Source organism: Eupeodes corollae, chromosome 2 (assembly GCF_945859685.1).
Source record: "Eupeodes corollae chromosome 2, idEupCoro1.1, whole genome shotgun sequence".
Lineage (NCBI taxonomy): Eukaryota > Metazoa > Arthropoda > Insecta > Diptera > Syrphidae > Eupeodes > Eupeodes corollae.
In genome coordinates this window covers 142,912,387-142,928,285 of record NC_079148.1, presented here as the reverse complement: position 1 = coordinate 142,928,285, position 15,899 = coordinate 142,912,387, and the positions used below count along the sequence as shown (strand labels likewise).

The 15,899-nt window shown below is 29.8% G+C and overlaps 1 protein-coding gene across 3 annotated transcripts in view; it reads right to left on the bottom strand.

Annotated features, from left to right (window-relative positions):
- Positions 1–15,899, bottom strand: part of LOC129946332 (rab GTPase-binding effector protein 1) — a 302,925-nt gene that overhangs the window by 201,430 nt on the left and 85,596 nt on the right. For all 3 annotated transcript variants that reach the window (XM_056056478.1, XM_056056472.1, XM_056056474.1), the window contains exon 2: positions 1,100–1,139. The gene's annotated coding sequence lies outside the window, so the exon portion shown is untranslated. The remainder of the gene's footprint in view (positions 1–1,099; positions 1,140–15,899) is intronic.

The window sequence follows — 15,899 nt, the reverse complement described above, 5'->3', positions numbered from 1 at the left end:
ACTCAAAATTGTTTAGGAGATGAAATCATTTTTTAATTTGTAAAATGTTTGAGGTTTCAAATATTTTTTTCAATTTTTTTGATTTATGAAAAAACCGTTAGTTGGATTTTTTTTTCAAAAATATACTTATTTGGTATCACGTTACAATATATTAAAAAAAATTAATTCAAGTCTCTAGCATTATTGGTTCGTGAGATATTTAGGGTTAACCAAAGCGTTTACCTTTTTTTTAAACTGCTATTTAAAAAAACACATTTTTTGAGAGCCTTTTCTGCATTATTATCTGTAGAACAAAATTTATTTGAAGTCGATATCTCTTCTGGTTCTTGAGCTATGGACGACGAAAAAACGTAGCGAACGTACGGACGTACAGCCATCTTTCTTAACATCTTTTATTCCGACTCTAGGGGCCTTGAAACGTCGAGAAATGTCAAAATTTTCGATTTGACATATCGGAGCCATTACAATAATAAAATGAGTTTGTTTAAGAGAAATCAAAGATATTTTTTTTTAAGTTATAAGAAAATGATATTCCATAAATTATGCAAAATGTCAGCCATATTGATGACGCCTTATTTAAACTTGGAGCTTCATATCCTTTGTATAAAACTTTCCATGACTAATTCTCAAATTTGAGGATTCAGGTGCTCGATAACCACACGATTTTTAATTTTTGTGGAATTGAATAGGTTGTGGAGCACTGACATAGACTTTATCTTTCACGGCTTTTAAAGGAAAAAAGTATTTTAAGGTGCTAAATAACAAGATCAATTAGCTCAGGTGTGATCACTTTTTCGAAAAATAACACGATCAACAAATTTTTACAGAAAAACTGCGAACCACATTTTGAGTGGAATTTAACTATTTTAAGGCGTTGATGAAGACTGTAACGTTAATTTTTTAGTGCTGGCGTCGTTTTTACTTGTCAAATGTCAGTTTCAAAAGTGACAGCTTCAAAATTAAGGATTCTAAAGTGACAGATACCTCCAATAACGAGTTATTAAAAATGAAATCCTATATTTAAGAACAAGAAGCGCAGTTCCGGTGTATGCAGAGATTTAATCAATCGATTATTCAAAAATATTATAATAAAGCTTACCTTTTGCTGAAATGTTTATATTTTGTTTTTCTGGTACGTTCTGAAAATACAACGAATATATTTTTAGTTAATAAATATTTATTATTTGAAAAAAAAAATTAGAAAACAAATAAAGGAAATTCGAAGTCACAGACAAAAGCACTCATTAGGGACAGTCTGCAAATAAATATGTTGACATTTATAGTTTCAAGCATGATATCACTTTTCATCATTTTAAATTATAATAAATTGACGTTTGTTTGTCACTTTTTATTTATTTTTCTAATAATCTTTTTTAAAATTTTTCTCTATATATACTTTTACCCACCCTTTAAAACTTCTCAACCCTCTTTTGACTATTTACTATCAGTACTAAGCTTATAATTAATTACCAAAGTAATTTTTCAAAACTTTAAATTATAACAACCCATAAATCTGCCTCAAACTTAGAATTTTCATCAAGGGAAGATGTTTTTCTCGAAATTCAATATGTTAAGTAGAAAAATATACCTACGGGATACTTTACCTAGGCCTACCTACCCTCCCTTTTTTAGCTTTATTTTTGATGCTTTTCTAACAAAATAAGTCAAACAAATGCCTATAGCAGCTTAGTTTGTCCTTTTTCCTTAAAGGTACACTCTTTAAGCATACACATAATTTCTTCTGACCCATTTCAACCCCATTTTTTCTTGTGTAAATATAAAAATATGAATGGAGTATAAAGTATATTAAGGGTGCGTAGAGGCATAAAAGGCCATCAATCTATTTCTGGGAAATGATGATAAATTTGAAAACCTAGTTTCGGTACTGTACCTTCCTCATAGGAATTTTGTTTGTCTGGAATTTAGAGCTTGACAGTGCCGAGGCCAACAAAAATAAGTTCTCCTTGAAGACGAACCAACCAACAAAATCAGAGAAAAGACGACAAAAAAAAACTAAACTTCTCTCTGTCTGGGGGCCAATCGAGGGCAGTGTCTTCTTTTCAAATTCAATTCCCATAAATTCAATGCGACACGACCGGCCTCCTCTTCTCAAACGACGGATGAGTAGGTAAATACCCGAGAGCTGAAAGTTCCTCAAAATAAAAAAAAAACAATAAAACAAAATTATCCAACCAACTTAAGTTTAATTATAGCATTTTAAATGGAAACAAAAAAAATTATCTCTAAAAGATTCACGAAGCTTTCCTGATGTGAATGTCTGTCTCGACTCAAATAGCTTGGCTATGTGCAGAAATCCCGCCAAAGCCATCAAAGCAAAGCCATTGAACGAAAGAACGACGGATAGACAGACGATCTCATCGAGTGTCGTAAGTGAAATTTTAGAATGAACCAAGTTGTAGACACAACAACAAAACATCTAACATCGTATAACGGCACGTTTGGTGCAATAGTACCTAACCTATCTTCCTACCTACCTTCCTATCTTTAGCTTGTGTTGATCGCGAATTTGATTCACAGCCAGAAGAGATGCAAAAAAGAATAAAACAAATTAAAAAAAGAAGACCGATATTCAAAATATCTACCTAGGGCAGAGTTGCCATGTCCAAAACTAGCTGGATAGCTCAATTTAATAATATTTGTAGCTCAAAATCAAAGCAGTAGAAAAAGTTGCTCGTTTTGATCTTGTTTGAAAACATTTTATAGAAGAAGAATGTCTTTTTACAATAGCGTTGCTGATAGATAAGTTTAATAATTTGGTACGAAATATTCTGTCAATTTCGGAAGGAAAACATAGCTCAAGCTTTAATTTGGACTACTTGTAGCCCTGTTTGTTATTACGCTACTTTAAGCCCAAGTATTATTGGAATAATTATAGCTCAATTATTATTAAACTGTCACACAATATTTTGTGTGACAAAATTTAGAAGAAGAAAGCTCGATATTTGGTAAAGAGCTCAATTTGCCATAAATAGCCCAGTTTGCCATAAATAGCCTAATTTGCGATAAATATCCCAATCTGGCAAGCCTGACATTAGAGACTTAGAATTCTAACAAGGGGCGATGAAATACTAAAAAAGACTTAACAACAAAAAGAGGTGAAGAACATAAATCTTATGGAACCGTTTTTTCTTTTCGGTCTTTTTCTTTTTTAATGTGATTCGTGTGTGTCAAAAATGTTTTTTAATTTTATTTCCTTAAATTAGAAACGAACGATCCTGTTCTTTTTTTTAGCGGAATCAAAAAATAAAGATAAACAAAACAACAATCGAAACAAAACCAAAGCAAGAAAAAAAGCGCTAACACAAAAGAATTGAAGCCGCTCTGTTCTGATGTTGATGCGCTATGAGTATTTAGAAACACAAAAATGAAGAAGAACTGAACTGAGTTCAATAAATTCCCAGACAGTTTAAATACGCAATTAAAAGGAGTGAATCTGTCGTCTTTGATATAAGCGCCGGGGTTTGATGATCATTGGTTCGGTCTTCTGTTCGGTTCGGTGTTGGTATCATTTGGATATGGTTTTTGCTTTTTTGTACTTCTCAAATTCAATTTGTTCAACATTTTTAGGATTTTGGAAACTTAAATCTTTTAAGCTTTGTAAAATAAAAAAGCTGAATTATTATTTTTAGAAACTCCAGATAATTAAACCGACGACATGCGTTAGTTTTTAAACGAGCTTGTTTATGTGTCAATTTTGACACTTAAGACAGCTAATGTACTCTGTCAAAAATAAAACCGTGTTGGATACTTGGAAATTGATGGGGGAATGATATTTTAAAATCGGAATCATAGAAGGTTAACTTGTATAAGGTGTTTCAATATGAATTTTTACTTTGAATAGCTCGCTATTTGGGCAACTGTCACTTTTGGTGATGTCATCTTTTGGCAAGTAAAAACAAAATTTTACTTAAAAAGAAAATATATTTTTCAACAACGCTTTAAAATGATTTAAATTCACTAAAATAATGGGAAAATGTTGCGTCAGTTTCATTTTTCAGTTTTACGAGAAAAATGTCCACTTAATTTTATTTCTGTGAAGAAGTTTGCATATTTAGACGTCTATGCAAATGCTTCAAAATCGATTTATGGCCTTAAAGGATGAGTTCGTGAAGTCACCGAAAACCGTAGCTGAGAATTGCCATTTTATTGAGCTCGATTTTTACTTCTTCTAATTTAAAACAAAATTAACATCAATTCTCTTACAAAATCCGTTTTTTAATTTAAGTTAAGCTTTTTAATGAAGAAACAGTTTTTGTTTTAACCAAGATATACATAAAAAACATATAATCCAAAATGAAGACGTTCGAAATAAAATCTTGAGGTGACTCATTTTGAAGTTTCAATCTCACTAAAAAAAATCCTACCCCAAAAGACATCAACGACCGAAAAGCAATTGTTTGACAATTAACGCTAAAAAGGTGTGTTCGATTTCTATTCAAATATAATTGAAGAATTGAATGCTTGTATAATTTTATGATATTTACATTATAGAAAATGTTAAATTAAATTGAAAGTTAATTAAACAGTAATTAGATATGTTTATTTAATAAAAAGTCCTGTCAACATCATATGAAACTCTTTTGAAGTGACTTATTTTTATGTTCATCATTCTAATTTAAAAATGTCTGGCGTACTTCCCTTCATCTTTTAAATCATCAAAATGAAACGACATTAAATATGAGTCGTCTCATATGAGTCGAATGTGAACACCACCCAAAGAAATCAATGATATCGAAACAACATTTTGACATTTCACACTAAGAAAGGTATGTTCGATGTTTGTTCAAATATAATTGAAGAATTGAATGCTTGTATTATTTTATGATATTTACATAAGAGAAATTGTTAAATTAAATCAAAATTTAAATAAACGATCATTAGATATATTCTTTTATTTAATACAAAGTCCTGTCAACATCATATGAAACTCTTTTGAAGTGACCCATTGTGATGTTCATCATTCTGATTAAGTTTTTTTTTAATTTAAAAATGTCTGGCTTACTTTTCTTAAGCTTTTAAATCATGGAAATAAAACGACATTAAATATGAATCGTCCAAAATGAGTTCAATGTAAACACCACCCAAAAAAAATCAATGACAACGAAACAGCATTTTGACATTTCACACTAAGAAAAGTATGTTCGATTCCTATTCAAAACTAATTGAAGAGTTGAATGTAAGCATTGTTTTATAATATTTAAATAAAAGAAAATGTTAATTTGAAGCAAAAGTTAATGAAATGTTCATTAGATATCTTTTTTTGTTCCTTTATTTAATACAAAGTCCTGTCAAACTCATATGAAACTCTTTTAAAGTGACTAATTTTATGTCCTTCATTCTAATTATTTTTTTTTTATTTAAAAATGTCTGGCGTACTTCAACTTTTAAATCATTAAAATAAAACGACATTAAATATGAATCGTCTCAAATGAATCCAATTTGAACACCACCCAAAAGACATCAATGACATCGAAACAGCATTTTGACATTTCACACTAAGAAAGGTATGTTCGATTTCTCTTCAAATCTAATTGAAGAATTGAATGCTAGTATAGTTTTATAATATTAACATAAAAGAAAATGTTAATTTGAATCAAAAGTTATTTAAACGTTCATTAGATGTGTTCCTTTTTTTTTACTACAAAGTCCTGTCAACATCATATGAAACTCTTTTGAAGTGACTTATTTTGATGTTCATCATTCTGATTATTTTTTTTTTTAATTTAAAAATGTCTCGCTTACTTCCCTTAAGCTTTTAAATCATCGAAATAAAACGAGATTAAATATGAGTCTAATGTGAACACCAACCAAAAGATATCGAAAAAACATTTTGACATTTCACACTAAGAATGGTATGTTCGATTTCTGTGCAAATCTAATTGAAGAATTGAATGCAAGTATTATTTTATAATATTCGAACAAAAGAAAATGTAAATTTAAATCAAAAGTTATTGAAATATTCATTAGATATCTTTCTTTTGTTTCCTTTATTTAATACAAAGTCCTGTTAAACTCATACATATGATTTTTTGTCCATCATTCTAATTTTGTTTGGCTTTCTTCCTAATATCTATTAAATTATCGAAATAGGACGACATACGTTGATAATACTCGTCTCAAAAGATACCAATGGGAACACCAACCAAAATGCATACCTACTTCAAAACAACATTTTGACATTTCACACCAAAAAGGTGTGTTTGATTTCTGTTCAAATCAAATGGAAGCATTGATTTCTAGTATTGTTTAATAATATGAAATGTTTATCTAAATCAAAAGTTAATACATTTTTATTTTTCTGTTGCATTAGTTCTATTCCATTTGTAATTTTATTTAATCCAAACTCCTGTCAATTTTATATGAGTGGAAAAATATAATTTACATAAATTCAGAGGAATAGAACATACCTAACAAAAAAAAGAAGTTGTTTTGTAGAGAATTATTTAAAAAATGACATTTTCAAACCAAGAGAATAGTTGACAGATTCAGGGAGATCGTACAAAATGTGGACTCAGTTCAAATTTCACTCACTCTTCTGAGATAACTTCTAATTTGACGTTTGATCATTCTATTTCACTCCTATTAATTTTGTATCTATCAAGTAAAAAGGAGATAAGATAATGAATTTTCAAAATGACTCACGTCAATAAATTGAAGTTTGAACATTAACTGTCATCTGTCAAATCATTTTTTTTTGTGTATGTTTCGCTCATTTCGAGATTATTTTTACATAGAAAACTTGAATTGACATTTAATTGGTTTTGAAAGTAAAAACTACAAAATTAGGCAATCTTTAAGGTTTAGAATTTTCCAAACACAGTAAAGTCCTTCTAATCCTTAAATATCCCAATTCAAATCTTTTTATTCATTTCTTCATATCCATCCACGGTTTTTTGTTGCTTTTTTAGCTTCCCGTTTTCACTTCTTGTTCTTTTTTTGTTTTCTATTCTCTCCTTTTTTTAAATATTGTTTTAAGTATGTTTAAGGCTTCTTGCCTTCAATATTTCGACTCGGACTTAACACACAAAAAAAACGGCACACACACACTGTCTTCTATACTATATAAAGCATAAATTAAGTGCGCATAGAATTTTGTCCTTGAAAGTTTTGGTCGAAAATTTTTCAAAAATTCATTGAACCCAAAATTTTGTTTTTATAAAATTGTTTTTGTTTTTTTTTCGTCAATATTATAGAGACTATACTTCATTAGCTATAAGCTGATGGTTGGTTGGTTATGGATGGTGTTGGTTGGGTTAGTTTGGATTGGATCTGATTAGTGCGGGCGGTTTTTAAGGGTTCATATATATTTTTTTTCTTATTTTATTTGTGCATAACATAATTTGGGATAAGGCCACAAAGAAAAAATCCAACTTAATATTCCGTTCCATATCCGCAATTATTTTTATATTCAATCAAATATCTCTTTTCTGTGAGCAAGAAAAAAGTCTTCAAACAGAGAGAAGGGGGTTGAGATATTCTTTATTTTTAATTAGCTTGCTTTTGAAATCAATATTCATTAACGAGAATTGTATTTTTTTCAACTTATTTCGTTTTGATTGTGAAGCTTTTAGTTTAGTTTAGAAGCTGCTGAAAAAAAGTTTCTTTAGAAATTGAGAAAAAAAACTCCTCCTTTAAGCATGACTAAGCTGAATATGGAGCGATTTTAATGAATAATTCGTGAAACGCAGATTTAATAGGAAGAATTTTATAACTGAAGGATTATGAAAGTTTAAACCTTTGACAATTTAAAGGTTAACTTTTTATACCCACCACCAACCTTAAATCTACAAGTTTTTATCATTTTGAATAAAAAAGAAATCATAAAACTATGTCATAACCTAAATAAAAACAAATGTGTAACCTGTCGTTTTAGAGCCTTATCACCCTTTATTTGATCATAGTATGATAAAACCCCAAAACGGAAACTGTCTATAGAAAAATTCAAAACAATTAATTCCCAACAACGAGTTACAATCTTGATAAACGATTTCATTCATAGATACAAAACAAGCACATTCCATTGATTGATAAAAAAAATAACAAATTGTTTAACAACAAAATATTTCACTAGAACCATCATCATAAATTCCATAGAAATACCAAACGAACCCTTATCAATTCCTAGAGCTGCTAAACCGCACATATTACCCCCTCATTGTCATCGTCCAATCAAACTCCAAAATATTAAAAAAAGCAAACAAAACCAAAATTAGAAGGAATATTTTGTTAGTGGCGGTTCTATAATAGTGCCCCCGGCTTTATAACCGCATTCATACAACTCTTATCAATCTTAAGTGGTTTTTGAACCTGCCTGTGACATGTTTTCTATGCGTCAAAATTGAAACCAAATCGAAAACAAAAAGAAAATAAAAAACAAAAAACTTAAATGTAACAACATTGTCATAAATGTTTGACAGACCATATCGTTCCGTGAAATCAATTTGTGAAATTTCACACTTTTCGGTCGGTTCCAATCCAAGTTCAAAAGCGATGACAGCGACATGACAAACAAAAACCACAACGACGGGCGACAGTACCACACAACAACAAGAGTAGTAGCAGCAACATGATTATTATCGTACACACACATTGTGTTGCGATAAGAATCCGTCATGTTGCGGCATCAACTTAACGCTTTTATAGGGTGTTTTTTTGTTCGTGAAGAGGTATAGGCATTTAGTTTGGCAACACTATTTTAACTGACAGTCATTTTGACAGCTGTCAAGAGATTTTATTTTAGCTTGGTTTGACATTTCAATACGAACAGATGAATAGAATTGATTGACCACTTGAAGGACAACATTCTTCACGTTATTGCCGGCCACAAGTTTTGGAAAAAGTCGTAAAATATAAGACCTCCATATTAGATTACATCCGAGCCCGCCGGCGCCCGTGGCGGTGATATACCGGAAATCATATTTAAATTATAATGCCAGAAGATTATAACCTTTTACCATCATTGTCATATTTCATTTCAAAGTTGAATACCTTCTTAAAAAACACCCTTTAGCTAAGGTGCTCTTTGAGACGGTTTGGCAGTGGGGGGTTTGCTGTACTTTGGACACAGTGCTTAACTTTGACATAAAATTATTTTGAAAAATGGAGAATTAAATAAACTTTCCATGTCCTCTTTGGAAAATATACAAAAATCTTAATCTTTTTCTTTTTGTAAATTTTTTTAAAGCCAAATCAAGATATAAACGCCAAGGATGAAGCAGAAGAAGAAGAAGAAAAAGAAGAAAGGTCCTTTAAAGAGGGTAGGTATATCCTTAAGACGTCTTGTTGATGGCACTGAGTGATTTATCTGCATCAGGGGGTAGAGTAGTAGGTAAGAAGAAAGTAGAGTAGATAGTACTTTATTGTTTTTCTATTGACTTAAAAGATTTGTATATATAGGAGAAAAGAGACTCAAAAGACATCAGGCCTGTTAAAAGACAGATTGTCTTTTCGGCACAGTATTGTATCTTGTATATCTCCACTCTCAATATCTGAAAAGTATATCTTTTAAAGTTGCAAAAATACAAGATGATGGAAAAATCCTTCAGTCCTCCTTCTTTTATTTTTTCATTTTTGTGCTTGTAATTTGTTTCTCAAGAAGACAAAAAGTATTTTAAGGAATGTAAAAGAAACATTTTTCTTAAGTAGATTGAATAAATTTAAGACCAAAATCTTAAGAAAAACGATAGTAGGGCCATATAATTGTAATGGCATTGTTTTGTCATCGATGAGGATGAAGATGAGAGAGAGGAAGTCATAGTCATGTCTGTGTTAAGGGTTTTGATTTTTTGAGTCCATCAAAAAGTGAAAATGAGGGAGTGTTATCAGTGTCAAGGATTCTTTTTATAGAAATCATCAGTAATTTCAAACCATCATGGTTTGGTTTTGTGAAATGTCAAATTTTAACTTCGAAAATATCTGACAGTAGGTGAAAGGAAAAAAAAGACAACAGGACACCATTAATCATGACAGATGATTTAACAGATAAGCTTTGCCTTTTTTAAGGGGGTTATTTTTGGGTTAAGTTGAAAGAAACCCGCCAAACCCTTTAAACTCTTCAATTGTTCGAAGCCACAAAAGAAAACTTAAATTTAAGGAAAGGAATGATAAAGTTGTACACGTTTTACAGTACAAACAAAGAATAAACGACCTTTTTCCGATTTTCAGAACTTTTTGGGAAATGCATTTGAACAAAAAGTCAAAAGAAAGAAGAAAACTGTGGATCGCCCACGCTGACAATTTCCCATTTGAGCCCGTTAAAAATATTTAAATGTTTGTCTTTTTTAATTCCAATACAAATTGAAATTAAGCTAGTTTACGTGTTTCTTTTGCAAATTTGATTTTTCGAAAAATGTTACAAAATGTCAAAAACGTCATTTTCCGGTGCACAAAATAATGTCACAATCAGATTAATTTTGTACATTGGAAAATAACGTTTTTAACATTTGGTAACATTTTTGGAAAAATCGAATTTAAGAAAAAAAAACTGTACAAATTTTACAAGAAATGGTTAAAAATGATTTTGGGGTTTTGGACACCATTACAATTCAAAAAAACTGAGAACACAAAAAGATATTAACTTTAATTACTTAATATTAAGTTATTTAAGGTGAGAAATATGTGTTGTCATCTTTGTAATGCTATTATCTTTAAAACAAGAACTATTTGAATTCGATATCTTTCCAGATTCTTGAAATATGACCAACGGAGTAAATCCAAAAAAGGCTGAATTATTCATCATTAAAATAACCATTAATATTTTTCATATAAAAAATAGTTTAGATTGAAAATCTTATGTTGTTAAATAGATTTTTAGTCGAAAATAAATGTTTACCAATTTTTTTTATTTTTAAAATTTTTATAAATTGGATGAATGAAATTAATTTGAGAGATATCAAGAACCGAACATCAATTTTTAGCAACTTGCATTATTTTTTCTGTAGATTATATTTTTTTGAGGGAACGGACTGTTGGATTTTTATAAAAAAAAACTATTGAATATTGAAAACAATATTTTCTATGAAATAAAAAAAATTTGAAGACAACATTTTTAATTTTTGAAAAGCTATTTGAGTCGAAAGTAAATTTTTACCAAGTTTTAGTATTGTTTTCTTTTTAGGTTTTTATTTTTTGTAAAAAATATCAATTCGATTTTTCTCAAAACTTTACTGAATGTTTACAACAATATTTTTTAAAAGATAAAAGTAGTTTAAGGCCAATATCTGAAAGTTTTGAAGAGATATTGGAGCCGAAAATCAATTTTTACCAACTTTGAGTAATGTGTTTTTTTTTGGTTTTTATTTTTATAAAAAAATTGTCAATTTGATTATTCTCAAAATTTCACCAGATTTTTAAAACAAAATTTTTCGTTGCACAAAATTGTTTTGAGGTGACTAAATTTTTCTTTCATTTTTTTGATTTATAAAATAAAGTCCAAAAATATACTGGTTTGGTATCACGTTAAAATATATAATTTTAACTTTGATTCAAGTCTAGAACTAGTCATTAGTTCGTGAGATATTTAGGGTTAACCATAATGTTCACATTTTTTTAAAAACTGCTATGGTAAAAAAAACACTCATGCAAAATTCTTGAGAGCCCTTTCTGCCTCATTCTGCATTATTATCTGTTTAACAAAATTTATTTGAATTCGATATCTCTTCTGGTTCTTGAGGTATGAATGACGAAAAAAAAGTCGCGACATCTTTCTAAAAATCTTTTATTTCGGCTCTAGGGACCTTAAAACGTCAAGAAATATCAAAATTTTTGACTCGACAAATCGGACCCATTACAATAACTTCCTATAGGAAGTTAAAAATCAGAGTTCCTAAATTTATTGAGAATATGTTGAAAATCGCATTCGACAATAAAAAACGTTAAAAATGTCTAGAGAATTGTTTGTTCATTTCTTTAAAGATTTTTAGGTTAAAACCAGAACACGGTATCTTTAAATTTATTTTTAAAACTTTGATCGTTTTGTTTTTACAGTTTACAGGGGTTGTTAATACCCTTTCTATGTTTATATCCAAACACAGTGCGAGCATTAGGAAAATAGGGAAGGATTTAAAGAGAAACCGGTGCATATTGGTCTTAAAGTTCTGAATACCAAAATTGGAGGCAAAAACAGAGTTGGTCCAAGCATTCCACATTCTCAAAGTGTGCTTTAAGAAAAACTCTCTATACTAGAAAGTACGCCCAAAATTGAACTCAAGGATAAAGTGATGAGCATTCCTGGAAGTTCTGGTGTTACGAATGAGTTGTTTAAGGGGTAGATTCGACAAAAACATTGTTTTTAAAAATATCGTTAAAACATGTACATTTTTCGGATATAGTTTTATCGCCTATCATTTTTATATGCCTTTTTTAAATTCTATCCAAGATATCTAAACTTGTTTTTGGGGCGATTGGCTAGATATGCGAAAAGTTTGAAGCAATGAAAAGGTTTTATCCATTAAATGGCAACCTTAAATGTTTATGTTCTGTACAATTAACTACATCCGTTGCCTTTTTTCGAGTTATTTCGAGTTAAGATCGCGCCGTGTTCTTATAGAAAAATGATTACGGCTTTTAATATTGCCTTAAATTTTTTGAGCTACCTTTGATTTCTATGATACTGTCGATTAAAAGACAAAGGGATTTAAAGTCGATTTGGAAAATACGATGCTGAGGATTCGAAAAACCTAATTTAATTTGAATAAACAACGTATACGGTTTAGGTAATCGGCTTCTTTTTAACTCTAAGACAATAAAGAATTATAAGTACAGTTTTATAGGAACTAGCAGTATTGGTAATAAAATGTTATTTTTTATTTGCAACAGATGCAGATGTTTGTAAATGCGCGTACTGCTTCAGATCCCCTTTGTAGGTTTTCTTGTTGAACCTCTGATTTTAACAGCAGCAATATCCAATCAATTTAAGAAATAGACCCCTCATCCCGATACAGTCCAAGACAATATCCAAGATTGTTCAGTTCCTTTACCTAAAACAATTTTTCCCTCAGAGGTATTTTTGTTTTCGATATAATATTTAAGGTGAAGATCAAAGGTAGAGTAATGTCCGTCCTCTGCCCCAGTTTCCATTGCCAAAGAGTAGTTTGGAGTAAATGTGGGCAATTTTAAAATTCGTTGCAAAAAATAGTTGAAGTTTATCCACTTTTCCGAACAATTCAAAGTGCCAGATCTGACACATGATTTGAATAGCTCTACAAACCGCCTGAAATAGTTTCTATTTGGCTTTTAAGTTGATATTTCTTTTTGTTAGAAAGCATTGCCAAGTCGAGTTTATGCTGTTTTTGGCTGCAGTGTTTCTCTTTTATATGTGCTTTGAAAACGACATATTTGCTGCCTGTTGCTCTAATAAGTCATCTGTTGCATGTATGAAGAATTCATAGGTTATCCTGTCTTCTCCTGGTGCTTTGTTTAGTTTAACTATTTTTTTAGAATACTTATAATTTCATCTACAGTTATTAGTATATCCAGATCCCGATCCTGAATTGAGTAAGATGCATAGAAAATCTGATTTGCCGTTTGATTTGGGTTAAGAAGTGAACAACAATATGTTCTAAGCTCAGGAGCGAAAGTTTGAGGGAAAATTTGATGAACTTTGTTACGTATTTCCTTTGTCAACTTCCAGCAGTCTTTAATGTCTTTAACACTGCTTGTTTTGATGTCAAGCTGAGTGTTGTATGTGGACTTACTCCTTTTGCAAATAGTCTTATATTCTTTTTGAGCTCGTAGATAGTTCTCTTTCGCTTCGTGGTTTTCCGTTTTTCTGAAAAACATTGAGTAATTTATAACTTTTTTTCCTGGCTTCTTCGCACTAATAATTGTACCATTTATTCTTCGACTTACATTTTGAGCTTCCGCTCTGATCTTTTGTTGAGTTCTTTATTAAATTGGTTCAATTTTTTAGATTTTTTTTTTGATTGGATTCTTTTGAATTATTAGATTTAGCAAATTAAAACTAAGATTATTTTGGTACTCAGTCTTTTTCCGATCATTCCACTGCAACAGATTAAACTTGGTTGTGGTGTTGGGTATAGAAATATTCTCTAGGGACAATATTATGGCCAAGTGGTCAGACTATATCTTTTCCTCTACACTAAATCGTTCCACACACGTCAGTAGTTCTTGTGATACAGTACAAATATCATTCACTGAGTTACTTACATTGTTCCTTTTTTGTCACCTTTGGTTCTTCCATTTAAAATAATTAAGCCATTATATTCGCAGAACTCCAGGAACTCTTTTTCTCTTGAATTAATAATGATATCTTTGAACCGTCTTTTTTTTACGCCTGCTTGATAAACTGATTAATGCACATCTTCAATGTCTTACTGCAGTTCACCTAATCTAATGTTTACATCACCGATTACGATAGGAATAACATAGGAACTATATACATGGTAAGTTTTGAATTCGTAAAAAATTTTAAAATCGAGATTTTATTCGAACATGACATAACGATTGTAGAGAAGTGGCAAAAAGTAGAATTTGGTCAATTGACGTTTAATTTGGAAATTAAAGTTTTGAGTTAATTTTTTAAAAAAATCGAAAATTCTAACTATCTCAAAAATAAACCGACCATTTTTTTTTAAATTTTGATCTTACTTTGGATTCCTTCGATGCAAAAAATATGTGTGTATTTCTACAGAAGGACACCTCCCCATAGCACCTTTAATTTGGTTTTGAAGTTTTCTCAAGAACTAATCAACCAATCCCATATCTTGAAATTTGTTTTAAGAATCTGAAGTTTTAAACTTTATATATAGAAATTAATTTAAAAAACCGTCTTACGAGTTTCAAATAAAGATTTCGAAAAATTATGTTTTTTTTGAGAAATCTAATGGCATTTAAATTTTTAAAAACAAATTTTTTTGCACGAACATTTTAAATCTTAAAATACACCAAGTTCGTGTATTTTATTTCCTTAAATTTTCATGAAGCATGTTTCATAAACTAAGAGTTCCAAAATGAGCTTTAAATTCGGAGGTGATATTTTTTTATTAAAATTCATAATTTTTAAAAATCACTTAAAATTTCAAAAAGTTGAAGTATTTTATTCATCTATTTGTTTTCTTAATTCCGTAAGCAACTTTTGAAATCATTCTTAAAATGTTTCTTTTTCAAGTTCTTATACATTTTATTAAATTATTTAACATTTAATTTTAATATTAAAATGTAATTTTGAAAAATGATAAGTTATCCTTCTTCCGAATTTATGTTATGTTCGAAAAGAGTGATTTTTCTTTAAGATTAGTTTTAGAAAATGTATTCTTGTTTTCACAACTGCCTTTGGATTGTCTGCACAACTAATAATCCCTGTGATATCGTCGATTAAGGGCAAATGAATTTTAAGTTCAATATCTCGTCGTCCCGAAATGTCTAAAAAAGCTAAAAGTACCTGGTCATGACTTTATTTCGACATTCTCTTTTAAGCCAGTGGTCAGATAAAAAGAAAAATCTACATTTGAAAAATGTATGTCTTTCGAGTTTCTTTTCTTAAAATCTTTTGTTTTTAGAAACTCAGCACTTTTAAAAATCACAAAAAGTTTCAAAAATCAACACAAACAAAATCGTATCACACCCACTCTCCCCTTATTTGGTTGCTCAAACCTTTAAAAATACCAAAAGAAAAGGACGTTTGAACTAAGTTTAGATAAGTCGTCTGGAATTACTAAAAAGAGTTCCGCATAATCTTTGTTTCTCAAGTTTTCATGAATATATTTTAAAAGATTTTAAAACTGTACGCAACTTTAAATATTAAAGACATTTTATTCGAAATAGTTACATGCACTTTATTATAATGAAGAATCTAGATTATAGACTCCAAGAAAGACTATATTTTTTTTCTCTTTTGTCTTCAGCATTTTACTCGTCGT